The sequence below is a fragment of the Mchenga conophoros genome, linkage group LG5 (assembly GCF_057382185.1).
Source record: "Mchenga conophoros isolate Kocher_MC1m ecotype Shallow Benthic linkage group LG5, M_conophoros_male_GT1.1, whole genome shotgun sequence".
NCBI lineage: Eukaryota > Metazoa > Chordata > Actinopteri > Cichliformes > Cichlidae > Mchenga > Mchenga conophoros.
Window position 1 is genome coordinate 15,125,226 of NC_140530.1, and position 19,398 is coordinate 15,144,623.

General features: G+C 38.8%; 1 protein-coding gene across 4 annotated transcripts in view; it reads right to left on the minus strand.

Moving 5' to 3' along the window:
- dlgap4b (discs, large (Drosophila) homolog-associated protein 4b) overlaps positions 1–19,398 on the minus strand; it is a 153,328-nt gene that overhangs the window by 94,628 nt on the left and 39,302 nt on the right. The window lies entirely within an intron of this gene.

The window sequence follows — 19,398 nt, forward strand, 5'->3', positions numbered from 1 at the left end:
GGGAGATTCCTTTGAAGAGTGGAAACATAAGTGTGTCACTGCCAGAGGCTTTAGAGGTGCTCAGCACGGACAAATCCACAGAAATAAAGCTTAGTCATCTCTGACTCCGAGCTCTCTGTTCGCTGGTGTGAGATTGCTGACTTCCTCCTCTTTCTCCTTTTAAAATCTGTCCGTCTGCTTCTTAATTGCTACAGTATTTCACTTTAACCTGATGATATCTTACTTTCAACTTTCCATCCCCTGGTTGTGCTTAAAAAAGGCCTCCTCCACTCTCTGTTGTTCTGAACTCCTTTCTATCCTTTCATCCCCAGCTGCCCTCTTTCCTGTCTTTCTCCCTGCGTGGCTGCTGAAAGCTCTTTAAAGATGCCCAGGGGCTTAACCACTTTGACATATTACATGAGCCTGTCTCACTCAAACCAATCCCAAGCTAATTGAGAAGCTTACGTCTTTGCTATAGCAGCTAAGAGGAGGAGGCGAGTGTAGACAGACACTCGGTTCATTCTTGCTCTGTTTTTAACTATTAAATGGATGGACTTGTAAATAAGACAGAGGTTTTTTTAATCACATATGTCCACTATTTAACTAAATCCTTCAATTAAATATTCAACTTGGCATGTAGATTAAATATCCTACTCAGTTTTTTAGAGCTTTTTAAGACAAATAGCCTGCAAGATTTGCTGCACACCTTTAACAATGTAATTATTTGCAGCAAACATTGTTAGTGCAAAGCCTGAATACTGTCTTCATTTGCATCGTAGGTAGTGCATATGTTGCTCTGCAGTAACACATTGCTCCAACAGCAGTTTGATCTTGACAACTGAAGTTTGAAGAAAACATCTTCTTGAATCAATCCTTGTGATTAGCTTAACGGTTTGAAACACATTCCTGTTTGTAATTACTGGTATATTCAAGCAGGGGGAGACAGGAAAAACATGGAGAAGGATAATGATTACAGTCTTTTTCAGGTACTCATAGTTACTTCATAGACTCAATATGTGTCACAGTTTCTTGCATAGAGCTGTCAGTTTAAACACGGTACCTGCTCACCGTCTTTAGTTGATGAAACTTTGACGTTGATGTTATTAGAAATCTTTAGTCAAGTTTGCAATAGTTGTTGTTTGTGTGATTGCATTACATTTTTTATCAATGTTATTTTTATGTTATTAACCCTTGCATGCATGAATTATGACAACCTCAATCAGGATTTTTATTCATCTTTAGGCATGAAAAGATAAATAAAAATAAAAAAGATGAATAAAGATGCTAAAAAAAATCCTGATTGAGGTTGTCATAATTCATGCATGACAGGGTTAAATAACAATAATTACAATGAAACACGTCATACATCTATAGTAACATTAAACGACCAGCCCTTGACTAGCAAACAGCCTTTGACTAGCTTTCCACTGTAGTGACTATGACCATATATATATATTAGTGCTGTCAGTGTTAATCTCGTTAAAATGGCGTTAATGCAAATCGTGGCAAATCTCCGTTAGTGAGTTTGCGCAGATCACCCCGTGCGTGGGGCTGCACGGCGCTAACGTGTTAACAAGCTAATTGCGCTAACTCGCTAACGGAGATTTGCCGTGTTAATGCAGTAATGGCGTTAACGTCCTTTTAACAAGATTAATGCTGACAGGACTAATATACATGCAGAGCACTTCCAGCTTAAAATATCACGTTGACGCGAAGCATACGTTAGTCTGGGATGTCTGTTACAAGCTTAAATATAAAGTAAAAAAAAATGTAATTGCAAGCAGGCTATTGATCAAGTAATTGCGATTAATCGCGATTAATTATAGAAAATTGTACGATTAATTAGTTTTTCTTTATCTATTGACAGCACTAACACACACACACACACATATATATATATATATATATATATATATATATATATATATATATATATATATATATATATATATGAGACTGATATATGAGACTGCCCTTCTACATACTGACTTGCTTAAATTATTTATTAGCGTAAGAGCTTCAATATCAACTTGTAGTGCGTGTCACCTAATTTGTGCCCCACTTCCTTGTCCCAAATGCACATTGCTCTATTTAGTACATCAGTGCGTCTACCCCTTTTTATGGATTTCGACATTAAATAAATCAACTCAACTATCACTCAAAGAGAGCACTGCAGCCCTCACTCACTATGAAAGTTTTGGTACAAGAAACTTTAGAAAAAAAAGAGAAGAAAGACAAAGAAAAGCGCTGCACTTTGGTAGTAGTGTCCATATTTGTCAAAGAACGTTGGGTTTCAGTTGACCTGTCAGCTCAGTTTGACTTAGACATTTGTTCAACAGCTTCATGCACTGGGAAAAATGCTTTCTGGAACCAAAGGCAAGGACATAGCAGGGACTGAATGGGAGAAGAACAAAACAAAAATAAAATCAGATATAAACATGCATACATAAGTACTTGAAGATGGTATGTAAGCTATGGTAAGCTCGCCTTTCTTCTTTCTTTCTTTCAACCTTGATGTGATGACTTCTGCAAAGCTTTTTTTTTTTACTTAAAAAAAGCACTTGACTCATATTTCCCAGACTGCTTGTCCTCCTCTCACATTTAATATGACTGTGTGGCTGTCACACAGAATGTGATAGCACCACTTCCTGTGCCAAGTACACAGTGTATCTCTGGTGGGGGTGGGTGGGGTGACTGTAGAATGCAGGGAAGTGTCTCATCCTGGCACCCACGCTGATCAGGTCCACGTTCACAATGGCTGTCGCCCAATGAAATCCAAAGATTAAGAGCGAATTACAACAAAGTCTTAGCGAGATCTCATCCCCAAATAAATTTGACGGTGGACTGAAAATAGCACTGAGCGTGTGCAAATGTGTCAGCTCTTTTCTTTGTTAACATTGTTATATTTGGACTTCAGTGAAGCTGAAAATCAGAGAATACAAATTCACACTAAATCCAAACCATTTAAAGCGTTTAGCTACATCTGTTATTTTTCCTCAGCATTCTGTCCAGCTAGACCCTGACCATGTGGTGCTCAATCTAAACAGCCCAATGACTCACATCCGTCAAACCACACTCCTTCTTCGCCAAAAGACTATCAAGCAGTTGGAGGGAATGTGGTTTCTTTCTTAATATTACATTTTTTAGATGGGTAAAAAGCACTGCTTTCCCATCCAGCTTCAAATCGCGTAAACACTGGAAGTGTTTTGCAGCAATGGTTAAACCGGAGACTATAAAAAGTAAATGATATTTGTTGATAACCACTGGTGATGGTGGGCAGGAACCACGATAAACTTTCAGGCGAGCAACGAATTGGTTGACATAAGACCTGCTAGTAAGAGCAGGGGTGTCAAACACAGAGCCAGGGAGCCAGAATCAGCCTTGCAAAGATTCAGCTGTACACTGGACAGTTTTAGAGAATGTGAAGCAATCTGTAGATTTTGGACTTTTAAATGTGTTTTCATATGTTTTACAGCTTTTCTTAAAGAAACATCTCACTCAGTATTGAACTAACAAATGAAGAATTAAATGACAGATTTTTTTTTTTTAAAGAATATCAACAATAACAATAAATAAATAAATAAAAATACATATGTAAATTACCTTTTTGCTTTATAATTACCAGACAATCTCAGCAATGTTTCCCAGAACCTTTTCTTTAACTCAGACATTTATTTCATGCTTTCCTTCATGCTTATCGTACAGAATAATACTGGGGGCCACCAGTGCTACCCCTGGGCCTCACATAGTAGATGCACCTATGGTTATCAAATTTACAAACTTGGGTGTTCTTGCTGCCCGCCTGGCCAGCAGGGTGACGACAATACCCCGTCAGCCTTTTAGAGCTGAGAGGTGAAAATGTACTTTTCTTTTTCTTATATTGAGATAGCTCAGGAATTTAATGGGTAGTTAAACATTTTTACACCAACAAAAAAGAGGAGTTTCATTGGTTCAGGCCAATCAGTGTGGTCTGTATGGGGCCCTTGATGTAAAACGAGCCCGACAACACTGCATCAGAGGGTCACCTAGGCAACCAGAGGCTGGAATGTGACCAGTGACCAGGAGGCAGCTTCAAATCGATGTACAACGAGTGAATCGCTTCCAGTGTGGATCCAGCTTTAAACTTGTAAACTAATTAATCTAATTTTCATATATATGAGCGAAAATTAGGTCAAATAGTGAAAAGTCAACAAAATCACTTTTTATTGTTAATACATTTGTGTCATGGAGTGGATCTCGGAGCTGCTGTTATGCACGCACTAAAAGTCATATCTATCACCCTTCCTGGCTCAGCCAATTTCCTAGACTGCTACCAGTCAGCCAGAGGACCTCAGGCTTGCTAGCCTCTGGCATGCCAGGCATACCATCAGAACATTTTGCTGCCACTTGGTTAATAAGTGATTGGACACTCACTGGTCTGTCCACTTGCGTTCAAATGAAATATAATAAACGTAGTCAAAAACGAAAGCTGTCGTGTTAACATGGACATTAAACTGAAGTATCTTCTAGGACCGTTAAATGCCATCACATTCCTGAGCGTGTAACTACACGCATACAAGTTCACAGGCTGCTGTGACAATGATGCATATTCATAGACTAAAACCTAAAGGCCAAAGCACTTGAAGCAACAAACACACTGGCTTTTGAAAATAAAATATAAGCTACAAGTATTTAATTATGACAAATTAATATTTTCAGCTATGGTCTGGAAGATAAGGAGACTAAGAAGAAAAAGAGGCTTACCTTTGTGAGAGTTTTGTGATATTTACAGCCTCAAAGACACAGAGTCAACCTAAGTGCAAGTTTGTGTGTGTTTCTGTGGCAATTCTATTTTTGCTATTCTTTTCTTCAGGGTTGGACACCCGCCTCAGGCCTATACGGTGCATTTGGCAGCATTAGATATGTCTTACACTATTACTGTAGCGTGAGTGGAAGCTAACCCACAATAAAAAGATTTACTAAAAAAAAAAAAAGGGCTTTATGGTGTGTGTAAAATCTGTTATCCAGCTATTTGCTGTTTTTTATTTACTTTCCTTGTTGTAAGGAAGATAAACAGATGTGGGCATCTTCGCAGACATGAGTGACAGCCCCCTCCTGCCGTCTGCTCCAGGCTTCAGTCCTGTTCTTTTTTTTCTTTTCGCCGGGCCAGATGGGATGCTCAACTTACACACAATCCACAAACACACACAGAAGCATACACAAACACAGACATCCAAGTACCAGATGTGCTCCTCCACTCCCTCGCATCAGACCTCCAGAGGTCATGGTCAATTGTGGCTCAGAAAAGAGGAAAACAAACAAACAAGTAAGAAATGCCACACTCAAGACACACGCTAAAAATAATATCTACTGCTCTGTTGATCATCCACCATGTTTTCACCGTTTTCAGCTAACCATCCCTGCCTGCAGTGGTAGTTTAAAACGTTAAGCCAGACACGGTCACGTGTCACATCTCAGGAAAGGCTCAAAGAATGCTATGCTAATGAGCCTGCTTACTGACAGGGTGGGACACGAGGCAAAAGACAGGTTGATCACAGATGGAGGAAGCAGTTACATAAGGTGGGAAGACACTAGCAGAAAAAGAGTGAGAAAAACAAAGTGTGAGAGAGAAGCACTGAGGATGATGACATAATTATAGTTAATTTCAAATGATAAAGGTGGAAAGAGAAACATGGGAGTGACTGAGATGGTGAGCATACAGTACAGCAACCCCCTCAGTTAAAGCTGGCTGCAGCTGGCAATATCATAATATGCAGTCTGTGTGTGTGTCTGTGTGACACAAAGAGGAAAAAAATGAGCTCTTAGTAGGATGATCTGGACAGGAGTGTTTTACTAAAGCTTCGCACATAGCTTGACATTCTGACATCCTGCAGCGACGTGTTGATGATGCCAAAGCTCTCGCTGCATCCGGTTGATGTGGCCTTAATCTCGTCTTCTCCCATCCCTCTAGTGTCTGTTTTCGATTTGCATGCATTAGTCTTTATTTGAAGACAACCTTAAAGCAGAAACCAAAGCACAGCCACACAGTCCTCTTGCTAAACGTGTTTGTTGATTATATTTGCCGAAGAGCATTAATGCAGTTCAATCTGGTGCAAAGTAAAATATTAGCTGGGCACTCGTGATAAGTTTATGGTGCAAGCCGGCTCTTCATTATTTAAATAAGCTTCCCAGAAGTGACATGTTGATAATGCTAAAGTTAGCACTGCGTGGCAGCTGTTGGAGCTTAATATAAATCCTTTTTTTCCCCCTTCTAGTGGATTAATAGTGCATGGCCTCTTAAAAAGGTTTATGCAGTTAGATTCTCAGACTAGAGGCTGCCTCTATGTTCATGTTTAGGAAGAATGAGACAGCATTTTTTTTCTTCCACAGAAGTGAACTGTTTCAGATCCAGACTTGGAAAATGCATCGCTGCTTCTGCTGTCTTGTTCAAGGGATCTGTCTATGGATTCAGAATCATTCCTATATAAAATGCCAGGCTTACATACCGCCATTTAATGTTCCAATAAAAGAAATGCCAAAAGTAAGTACAAGAGAACAACTTTCCATAGCTGAGACGTTACTACATTGCTATATATGGTAACTGGCAGCTTAGCCTACAAATGTGCATGAAATGTAGATTTAAAAAAAAGAAGCATGCAGAGCTGATTAGCATGACTTATTTTTTGAGAGATAAAGTCAGAAGTATAGGACGAACTAATATTCCACATAACTGGCCAAAAGATGACCTCAAGTCTGGACCATAAACCTGACAGACAGGTTCTGGCCAGAACTCAGGAAGGACTTTGCCTCAGAAAGCCATCGAACTATCAAAGCTGAAATGCAGCAATAAGAGAGTTGAAAAATGAGACTGTGTTTTAATTGTAAGACCTTGAAAAACCTCAGAAAAACATATTCTTGATGACTTTATCATCTACTGCAAGACCAAACAATTCAACAACAAAGAAGAAATCTTCTGTGTTATTTCCACAGCTCTATGTCTTTGTCTAGTTCACACACACACACACACACACACACACACACACACACACACACACACACACACACACACACACACACACACACACACACACACACACACACACAGGGTTACTTATTTAATGCACGGTCCAAAACCGCTAGCAGAAGAGCATCACAAAAGTACTGACCATGACTGGCTGGCTCTCTCTTCTCTATTAACCACTTACTCATAAATTATTTTGTCTTATCTTTTCAAGTTACCTACAACTAACCCACCTTATTAAGAGGCTATTTTACAAGTATTACTTCTATTTGTAGTTTTCACAAGAGCCCTCCAAGGTTCTGACACACCTCATTTAATGCTTTTACTACATATATTTTTTACTACTTTCTACATTGTAGATAATACTGAAGACATCAAATAGATGAAGCAAGATATATGGAAATATGTAGCAAAGAGAAAAAAGGTGTTTATATTTTAGATTCCTGAAACTAGACACTCTTTGCTTTGTTGACAGTGCTGCAAACCCTCAGCCTTCTATCAATGAGCTTCATGATGTAGTCACCCAAATGGTTGTCACTTCACAGGTGTGCCTTTTTGGGGCTCATTTTTGCAATTTCTTGCCTTCTTGATAGGGTTGGGACCATCAGTTGTGTTGTGCAGGTTGGTACACAGCTGACAGCCATATTTGACAACTGTTAGAATTCATATTATGGCAAGAACCAATCAGCTAAGTAATGACAGTCCATCATTACTTTAAGAACTGAAGAACTGAATTTCAAGACTGTTGGAAAACCATTTCAGGCAACTACCTCATGAAGCTCATTGAGAGAATGCCAAGAGTGTGCAAAACAGTAATGAAAGCAAAGGGTGGCGATTTGGAAGAATCTAAAATATAAAACATGTTTTGAGTTATTTCACACTTTTTTGTTCACTACATAATTCCATATGTGTTCATTTATAGTTTCGATCCCTTCAGTGAAAGAAAAAAGTCCATTGCGGCCACTTGTGCATTTAAACAACAACAACAAAAAAACAAAACAAAACTCAGATGTCATCTGCTGTTACTTCAAAAAAAGAAAGTTTTGCAATAGGCAAGTTGGCAAAAATGGGTAAAGTAACTTCTCATAAAAGCCTTTGATCAAGATGAGAAAATGGATAAACAAAGGCATGAATTTTGACATGAGTGGTTGGTAAAAGTCTTCTTGGGTGATATATAATAAAGACATCCAGATGAATAGTGTAAATTGTATTGGGTGTATGGTGGATGACGCTTGTAATACAAAATTTGAGATTAAAGTCGGACAATGACAGCTTGCAGGACTTCCTGAAAAGCAGCTCGTCTTCTCACAATATTTTGGCATCAACGAGTTGAGAGAAGGAATTGAAAAGCTAATCCAATGTGAAATATTACTAACACGTTACTTTTAATCAGTGCAGTCTTTCAATATTTCTCGTGACGAAAAATGGACTGCTTATCGTGCTGCAGGGTTATGATCCTGATCTTCTGCCTTTAGTCTGATCTATATGCTCCATTTTTAAGGTTAGCAGACCCATGTGAAATCTTAGTCCAAATATAAATTCGCTAAACGCATGGCAGATAGTTGTAGATGTTGAAACAAAGATCCACAAATAAGGCACAAATACCCTGTACTTACGCACATTTTGCTGCCAACAAGTCAGGTTTTTTCAGGAAACAATGAAACAAGTACATGTGGAATATGCAGGAAAAGTACAGGGTACTTACAGTGTACTTGTTTCATTCTTTCCTGCAATGCCCCTTATTCGCAGGCTGTTTTGTAAAGTTTTACCAGAGATATTTTTTAGCAAAATATTTCTAGCTAATATTTCTAGCTGGTGATTCTAAATTGCCCACAGGTATGAATGTGAGTGTGAATAGTTGTTTGTCTCTCTGTGTTAGCCCTGCAGCAGATTGGTGACTTGCCCAGGGTGTACCCCGCCTCTCGGCCTATGGTAGCAAGGAAAGGTAACCCTGATAAAGATAAAAGGAAGTGAATGGGTGGATGGATGGATATTTATAGCTACTACAATGGTGACTGTCACAGATTTATTAAAAAAAATAACTTTACTAACTGTTTGAAATAGATTTGACTCAAATAGGTTTCAGTGAAGACATCTACTAACTCAGTTTGATCAACGTACAAGGACCGCTGGCATGAATACGCTTCTTTGTGGAGAAAACAGTTCCTGTTTCGCCCCTAACTGTCAAAAATCACACAGTACAAGAAAGCTGTCAATCATCTACAAGGGGATGATAAATGACAAAAATAAAATGCAAGTTATAATTCAATAGTTGTGGTAGGGACATATCAAGCTTCATGTCTGGAGAGCACCACAGCAACAAGAGTCAAAGTAGTAAGAGCAGAAAGAGTCTGACACTTCAACCAAACTAATACAAGGAAGCTGCCCAGTGCTTTTTTCTGGAAGCTCCACAGGGGAATTTGGGACCACATGTATTTGCATATTCACACTCCTGCTGTTTAGGATACCAAAACACCTCCTCCATCTGACTTCTAACATCCTAATCTCACATTCTCAATGGCTTTCTAATGACCACTCCTTCTGCAAACATCTTAAGCTCACCACTTCCCACTGTTAATTGTTGCCTATATCCACGATGTCCCTATGTTCACTTCTCCAGGATGAGAGTGATACATGTACTGCACGGTCTCCATCTCTCCATTACTATACAGAACAAACTCCACTGCATGCATAGCCCATCTCTCACAGTTAATAAGAAGAAAAGCCTCTCTGAAAGGCTGTGGAGGTGAGAAGCCTACTGTTAAACGTTTTTGTAGTGAGCTGCTCTCCAGCAGAGCAGTAAAGCTTTGTCACTACAAAAACCACACAGTGAGTTTCCAGTGACATACAACACAGAACGAAAGAATGGGAAATGATGCACATCTGCTGCTGAAGATATATGTAAATGTAGAGATAAATATAGAGACAAATACTATGGCTACTGATTTGGATAATTAAATCAACATCCACAAAAAAGGATTTAAAAAGGTAACAGTGGAAGGAGTGATGGCTTTTGCCGGGGAAAGAAGTTCACAGATGTGACCTAGTAAATACTGTATCTACTTTATCCAGCAGCAGTGCATCATCATCATCATTATTCTAATTTCATTCAGTTTATTCGATTGGATTCAATTGTATTTATACAGCACCAAATCACCACATCCAACAACCCCCCGAGGCAGCATTTGGTGAGGGTGGGAAAGAAAAACTCCCTTTTATAGTAAGAAACCTCTGGCAGGACAAGGCTTATAAAAATGGATCAGGCTCAGGGAGAGGCAGCCATCTGAATGTAGGTGAATGAAGAAGAAACAGTGCATCATGGGAAGCCCCCAGCATCCTAGGTTCAGTTCACCGGATCCAGCCCAAACTATAAGCTTTATCAAAAAGAAAAGTTTTAAGCCTAATCTTAAAAGTAGAGATATCCGGCTCCCTAATCCAAACTGGGAGCTGGTTCCACAGAAGACAGGCCTGAAAGCTGAAGGCTCTGCCTCCCATTCTACTTTTAAATATCCTAAGAGCCACAAGTAAGTCAGCAGTCTCAGAGGGAAACGCTCTACTGGGATGAGACGGTACTGTGAGGTCTTTAAGATTAGATGGGGCCTGATGAGTCAAGAAATCTGGAATCTTCTCTCGTCTCTTTTAGTGCTGACCAAATATTTTAAAAACAGCAAGTTATATCAGTTTGGGAGTCATCCGGTTGTCTTAATTAAATTAGAATAACTTGTTTTGACATTAGCTGTGTTACTTATAAAAATGCATCCTCTGTCCAATTAAAGAGCCCAGCAAACAAATGTCACTCTAGCTCCTGTTTAAATCACAGCTAAAACAAGCTACACTCTATAAGAGATCTTCAGGGGAGGATAACAAAGAATCAGTGTGAGGTTTCGCACTTTGAATTTTCCATACGGTCCAATTACTGCTTTAATTGAGGCCAGTCTTGTTAATTAGCAACATAAACTGGATTGTTGAAAAAATGAAGCACGAGTGTGGAGGAGATGAAAAGAGGCTGAGAGACGTGCAGAGAAAAAGAAAGAACACAAGGTGTCTGAAAGGTTGAAACTATAATTGGACTTGTAAACACACAAAAACATTGTTACCGTTGACACTGTCATTAAATCATCACATTGCTGGTTTTTGCTTTTGCTTATTATTATTATAAAGTATATTTGATTAAATAAGTGGCTGTAGAGCAAACACACTATCAGCATACAGACTGTTTGTCTATAAGCTCTCACTGTGCAATTCTGGGTGCAAAATCTCTTGGAAAAATGAAGGCTTGATTTCTGCAACCAAAACAGGAAGAGGATAATGCTTTTCTTTAACCTGGTGACAGGTTACCAACTAGTACCTGTCACCAGGTTAAAGTCAGGGATAATAGAAAATTTAGAATAACAATGGAAAAAGAGCCCTGTTGTGAAAGCAGACAAGGAAGGTGAAGAGGGAGGAACCAAAAGTAAAACAGGAATGAACCGTTGATGGCACCCACTGAATGGAGTGCTTCAGGACTTCCAGAGGTTCAAAAGTGACATTCAGTTGGTGCTGGCACCTCAGAAAATGGATAAAAACACTTTCATTGAGGTTTCCCGAGGAAAGGATCTGCTGTGAATGTGATGCAATAAATCTTTTGGTTAGAATTTATGCATTTTACCACACTGGTGAGAATAAAAGAACCAAAGAGCAAAGAGAAAATGGTGTTCATCCTAAGCCCATGACTGGACGACTGAATAACGATGGACTAAAACAGCCTTTGGAAACCACAGGAATATTTTAAATCAGTTGTGTATGACACTCAAATATATTAGAAGCAGTCATAGTTGACTCTCAAAAGCAGTGTTTGTCTATTATCACCGCATATTTTAAAAAAGATAAAAGCCTAATTAATGCCAGCCAAGCAAGCATCAAGTCAAACACCTCATAAGTGGTGCTTATTCAGTAGTGTGTATAAACCTCTATAAAAGTTTCTGTGATTTGAGCTAAAAATTAAATTAAACATAAAAAACCAGGCCTGTACCGTGCTGTACAACTAAAGCTTCCACTTTTCATTGAGTGATGCACGCATGCAGTGTTATTGTCACTGATAGCAGGATTACTGATCACTACATTGTGAAAGAGTCTGTGTGTTATCTTTGTATTCAACTCAAGTCAGAAGGGGACTTGAGTCGAATGCTAATGCCTTGCTCCCACAAAGCACAGCACCAGAAACTGGAGGCATTTTATTTGGCAGTACACAGGCGCTATAGTATACAAAGGGCCTTTTAGATTGGATTTAGAAGTAAAATGCCACAGTCAGACTAGGGAAAACAGAGGTTGGAGACTGGGGCACAACCGGAATTACTTCACATCTTGTTGCTTTGAAGATGAGGACCAGGTCTGCGACCACTCGCAGTCAGTTGGAATCTTCAAAGCATCTTTGGTGCATCGAGACGGCGATTAAACAACAACAACAACAACAACAACAAGCAACCTTGCTTTTACATACAGCCAGAGTTGGGCATCTGGTTGCAACAAAATGTGCGACTCTTATAAAGAGTTATGTCAGGAAGGGCATCCATCACCAAATTAATCATGCGGGTCATAAGAAATCTGGTTTCCATACTAGATCCATGAGGACCTGGGTTAACAACAACTGCTTCCTGGATGTATTAAAAGAGGACATGCAGAGGGTTGGTGTGACAGAGGAGGATGCTAGAGAGAAGGTGAGATGAAGGTCAATGATCTGCTGTTGGGACGCCTAAAGAAGACTCTTTGCTGGAAGGGTGGAGAGTAGCATTCAGGAGACTGTTTTTTCCTCTCCCAGCTGGTTTCATTTTCATGTCTTAACTTCACTTTCACTCACCGGGTACGGTCTGCACACCATGCCACAACCCAATTTTTCCTAGATGATCAATGTCATTTATGTCAGTGGCTTAATACACAGTACAGAAATGCCATGTCATCGTGTAGTGATATCATATTAGTAGATTTAGACAATATTTGATCCTAATAATACTGTAATGCAAAGCAATGTAAGGTGAAATAAAATAATCAAGAATATTGACCCATATCCTGCTCTATCCAGATAATAAAATATAGCTGATGTCAAACCAGTCAGCTTATCAAGTGGGTTTCCACCTGGCAGCATTTTAATCAGAATATAGTTCAGGGCAGTGAAGCTGATGCTGCCAGCTGGGTGGTTTCAATGCGTCTGTGACCTAGCCTGACACAAAGGTGATAAACAGGGTCAAATTTTACGCATCATGTTGTCATCCTCAATTCACATCAGAGTGATTTGTTGTTGTTTTTTTCTCTCAGAACACTATTTGATATCAAATTGGGAAAAAAGGGGAAAAAACCCTCCTTGTCTGCTCATCTCCTCATCCAGCGATCCCTACCAAATGAGCAGCTCACTGAGGTTCAGTCTATTAATCTTGTCAAATGGATTCAGAGAGCAAGGATATTATAGACAGACATCAGCTCAGGACAGGGGACCAGATGGCTTTGCAAAATGGAGAGAACAATAAAAAGAGGAAAAAGGAGAGAAACTGAGTGCAAAAAGCACCCCATAAAAGTGCAGAATGGGAAGGGATAACATTTTTCAGGAGTGAGACATCATGGAGAGACATTCACATGGATGAAGGAGTCAGTGAAAATGACAGGCTATGGCTCCTGCTGTCACTGGCTCTCAGATGTTAAGTCATAGTGCTTTCCTTGACAACTTTCTGTCATTACATGCGGCAGAAATACAGGTCCCTGTTGAATTATGCATGGGTGGGGGTAAGATAAAGACTAAGTCAGGTATCAAGACAAAAGCGGCAACACATGTATGTGAAGAAGAAAAAACCCACACAGGGAATCACAGAAGGACAGATGACCTCAGCTCTGTTACTTTATTGATACATTGCTGCGGTCATCTTTCAGGCAAAAGAAGGCCCTTGATGTGACACACAGTCCAAGCTTAAACTTCAATGTAAAATATAACCTGTCTTCCATGACTGCACTCCTCGGTGGTGATAAAAATAACAGGCAGAGCAGCCATACGGTAGGATAATCTACAAAAGTCTCCAAGTGTGGCAGATAAGACAGAGCTTATAAATAAATTACTTGGGTGAAAAAATTACCTTGAGATGAGAACTTTATCTGGGACTTTGATATTAATTCCATATAGAATGAGGATGTAAGAATACAAAGGATCTGATGTAATTTACAGGATCAGGTGATGCACCTGAAATGAATGTTTCATTTCACGCCACAGGGATTAAAACCTATTAATTACTTGTATTATAAACCTATTATTTGCATTAAGTATTCTTTAATAATCTGTAGATGCACAGTTGCCCTACATTAGGTTCTCATAGTAATCATCTGGACATTTCAGAGACCTTTTCTCAGTTACATGCTAACAATAGTAAATGTTTCTTTAATACATTAAAATAATATTAATAGAGGCTCGGCATGTCTATTTAAACATACTTTTTTTCTTCAAATGTTAACTGAAATGAGATCACACATGAGAAACTGAAGCATCCATCACTGTCACAGTAATTAGGTTACATCATTCATATCATAGAGGTTTTTAAGGGAACCATTAATTGGAAGTGAGGTTATTAAAATAGAACTCATGGGTTAATAATAGGCACATTTACCCAGATATTAATTTCTCATCTCACAAAATAACCAAATGAGAATAATGAGTAAAAAGAATAGCAGAATAAAACCATTGCTATTAAACGTATTTCTATTTTTGGTGATTTCCATTTTTAGGCAGAGCTGTCTGTGAGATATAAAAGCTGGTGGTGGTTCATGATGGCAAACAGTGAAACAGACTAGGGCTGGGCTATATCATACCATTCACGGTAATACCGGTGTAATTTTGGGCAACGATAGGAAAATGACATATCGCGATAGAATATGGGTAAAACACGCATGCGCAGTGCCTTTGTTTACATACGCACATGGCGGCGACGCAGAATGAGAAGAGCGAAAGTGGATCGTTAAATGAAACAGATGAACCAGAATTGGTTTGTAAAAATGCTGGAACTTCAGTGGTGTGGAACTGGTTAGGCTTTCGTCCGTCAGATACACAACAAAGCACTATTTTTGGTAGCGCATGCTAGCAGGCCGTCGTTATTACCGTTATTATACAGCACACTTAAAATCAATCCTTTGATTTTTCTGAAAATCGACAGTGCCCTTTATAATCCCGTGTGCCTTATGTATGAATTCTGGTTGTGTTTACTGACCTCGAAACGATTTTATGTACATGGTGCTCGAAAATCTGTCAAATGTTTTAGTGCGACTTTGCTAAGCTACGAAGCCGCACCACATGATGGATTGTCGGAGCATTACGGCTATATTAGGCAGGCGCCTCGTGGAGTGATACGTACTGTGCTTCAACATAATATTACTGTATTGTGTCCCATATGGAAAAGATATATATAAATCTTATAAAGTTTGTACCTGTCTTGTGTGAAACTTGTATGAAAAGCATATAAGAGTGAAAACAGATATAAGATCCCTTGAAAAATTATATAATGAAACTTGTATGTTTTGGATACTTACTAAAACAATGTATGAAATTAATGAGAAAGTGGCGACTTTCATGAGTAATCACATATAAGTTTTTACTATTTCTTTTCCAACCTCTTTTTAAGTTTTGTGGATATTATACATGGTTATGCTCAGGGTATGTCTGCCAATTTCCACTGGAAATGCCTTTTGGTTAAACTGTCAGCAAGGAATTTGCACTGTTACATTTTTATATAACTTTAATGCACATAAAAAAGCAGCTGCTTGTTTAAGTGAAAATACATAGATGGGGTATTTTGCACTAATAAAGTTGTGGAGTTGTAAAGTATTTTGTCTAGTGTCAATTATATCGTCAGTTATATCGTTATCGCAAATTTTCAAATGTATATCGTGATAAATATTTTTGGTCATATCGCCCTGCTCTAAAACAGACACAACTATATCTAGCGAAAGGGTAATCAGGGATAGGCACAAACTAGTGATTCGTGCAGAAGTTGTCAAACAAGTAGTCCAGAGTAAGAGAGACTCTCTGTGCTGCCCAGACGTTTTTTTACAGAGACATTAGCAAAAGGGAAAGAGACAGACTGAAGTTTACAACGTGTATGTACTTTCATTAATTGTATCATGACCGCTTAGGTTTGACAATACTGCATGCAGGCAATGGCAGGTCAGCTAATCATCAGGAGTGGTTTATTAACATTGTGTCAAAAAAAAAAAATCTATTCAAACCCCCACATAGGTTGATTTTGGGAAAAAAGGTTAAAAATAAGAAAGAAGACACTGAGAGGGAGGGAGAGAGGCAGAGAGACAGAAATGAAAAGGCAGAAGCTTTAAAAGCTTTGGGAAGGATTTGTATCCAATAAGCCATGGTGAGGATTAAACCATGTTAATGCAACACAACACATGCCTACACAAACTGGACACAGTGCACACAGCACTCTCGCTCAACACACACATACACACACGCACAAAGACTAAATCTATTATATTAATGTAAATTTTATAATAAAAAAATGATGCAAACATCTAATGACTCACTGTACAGGGATAGTTCCCAGTGATTATTAAAACAAGCGAAGCTGTGCCTTTTATCGTGTCAGCAATACTTCTGTTCGTTTGGCCGAAGTAGACTCAGCATTCTAAAAACAAGTTGTATGAAATCACCTTGTGTGAGGCGATGTACTGCAACTCCATTAAAGCCAATCCATTGCCTCTATGCAAATTAATGGAACAAAGTGTTCTCATGAGACACAAAATCCCCTGCAGGACTGCAACCTTGGCTTAGGGCTCCTGTATACAGCTGAGAGGCACATAATTTTCTCCACCATTATCTACAATGCTGTGTAATTAGTTTAAGTTTAGAACAACAAAAGAAATATATTAGAAGATCTTAGAGTGGGCGGAAGATATTCCTGGCCACACATTAGAATACAGTGTCTGTTTTGTCTTGAATAAGAAAGTTGTAAAGGTTGTCAGCGTGTCAGTTGCTTCTGACAGATCAGTACAGCGCTTAATAAAAACAGAAACAGAAATAAAAACAGAAAATTGAAACCAAGTCTGATCAAAGTAATCGATTGCAGGCTGAAAGCAGGCTGTCTTTTATGCAGTGAGGCCCAGTTTCAAGATGTGAAGAAACCAACTAAACACGCCATAATCCCTATTTCAACATTGATGCTCTACAGTGTGTTTCCCTGAAAAAAGAACACAAGGAAAATCTGAGCATGTTTACTGTGCGCTCAGTTCAGTTTAACAGGGCAAATATTTGATGGAGTTACATACAGTTGCTTCTCCTGGATAATCGCAAACAGCTCTGCCCTTTTAGTTTTACATAAACAATCCTGAATAAATGCATTCACTTTATCTTTGCAGACAGCATCCACACGATTAACATATGCATTTATGACAATAACCATTTGAATTCCAAATGTGTGAGTGTTCGATTGTTCACTGTCACCAATTAAATTCACATAATGGACAAAATAAAATTTTGCATATAGTGATTTTATGTATCTAATTAGCACTAATATGAAATGCAGTATTATATATGATGGTGCTTCTTACAGCCGTTGATTAACACAATATTAACAGCAAACAAAAGTGCAGCATATAATGTTTGTGTGATTAATAAACAGCAATACTGGATCAAATCCTAAGAGGATACTAAATGGTGAGTAGAGAGGCACTTTACATGTCTTACTATGTTAATGAAAACAGGGGAATTATGTAAATTATTGAGACAAAGCACATCTGTTAACTAAGAAGAGGCTGATTTTTGTAAAGTCAAATATAACAGGCATATCTTGTTTTTCTCTCTGCTAACGCACATTGTTCATGTGCTTTAAATCCATTTAAGAATGTGAGGTGAGTCATTCTAGTTTGAAATGTGCGAGGGCATCATTAGAAAGCGTGTGTTGGAAAAATGCTGACATTTTAGTGGTCTGAGTTTTGTCTTATGTTCGCCAACACGACCAAACAGCGATCTCCAAAAACCTGCATTTTTGATGGTACAGAGCAGAATTACTGCCTTTGGAATTGACAGCATTAGTGTTGAAAGGTTTTAGAGCAATATGCTCCTAACCAGAGGATGTTTTTTCAGGTAAGATCTTGCACATTTCATCAAGACAATGCTAAGTGCATACTGCATCTATTACAGCAGCATAGCCTGCAAGCAGCACCTTTCGTCAACTAAAAACATTTGGACCATCACGAAATGAAAAATACAGCAAAGGCGGCCCCGGACTGTTAATCTGCTAGAATCCTATATCGGACTTGAATAGGACAACATTTCTCTCCTAAATGTCCAGCAACTAAACTCCTTAGTTCCCAGATGTTTGCAGACTTTTGTTAAATACAGAGAAGATGCTACACCGTGGTAAACATAGCCCTGTCCCAACTTTGCTCTTTGCATGTGTTGCTCTCATCAAATTCAAAATGAGCAAACATTTATCTTCAAATTAAACATTTTCTCAGTTTAAACATTTGATTTTCTATTGTGAATAAAATATGAACGTGTGAGATTTGAGACTCTCGCCCTATGGCAGCTGAGATAGGCTTCAGCCCCCCACGACACTGAATTAGACAAACAGAATGAATGGATTGATGGATGGATAGAGATATACAAATTATTGCAGTCTTGTTTACATTTTACACAGCTTCTCAACTCTTCTGGTATTGGAGTTGTATGATTCCTCCCTTCAGTGTACTTTTCTTAGGCAACATTGATTCAATGCAGTCAGTACTATACAGGGGGCAGTATGTGTTCAAACATTTATCAAAGATCTTTTTGTTCGTAAGACTGCAAAAGAGTTAGGCTTTTAAACTTGTCACCTGTGATGTTTCAGCATGCCCCAATGAATGGGCCACTGTTGTGTGTGTTTGTGTTGCAACTCAGTGAAGCAAAAGAAAAAAGAAATCACTAATGCAGGAACTGCAGGAAGGGTATTGATTTGTGTCTTTGAGTACAAAAACTAAGGAGCTACATTTAATGACGCTGCAAAGTTAGCAAAATACACATTCACAGGGCATTCAAGCACATTTTCTTATTCTCTGTTGGCACGTTCAAAAGAATAAAAAACATCATCTATCTGCTTTCTTTCACATTTGAACTGACTATGAAATCCAGCATCATTCTTAATCTCTCTATGTATCTAATCATACACGAATTCTTCCTTTGCTAGCAGAATAAAGACGTTCAGGTACCTCCCCATGGTTGTTTGGTGGAGTTTTCTCCTATAGATAGCACTGCAGAAGAGATTTGTGCTCAGACTGAAATTAATCCAGTGTGAAATCATCAGTCCAGTCAGTGCTGTACCTCAGGGAAGCCCTGCAAGAGCGAGGGTAGCCATGATGCTGTGCACCACAGCTACGTTCCATCAATGCTTGCTGCTCACGGGCAACACTGTACAAGCATCTAA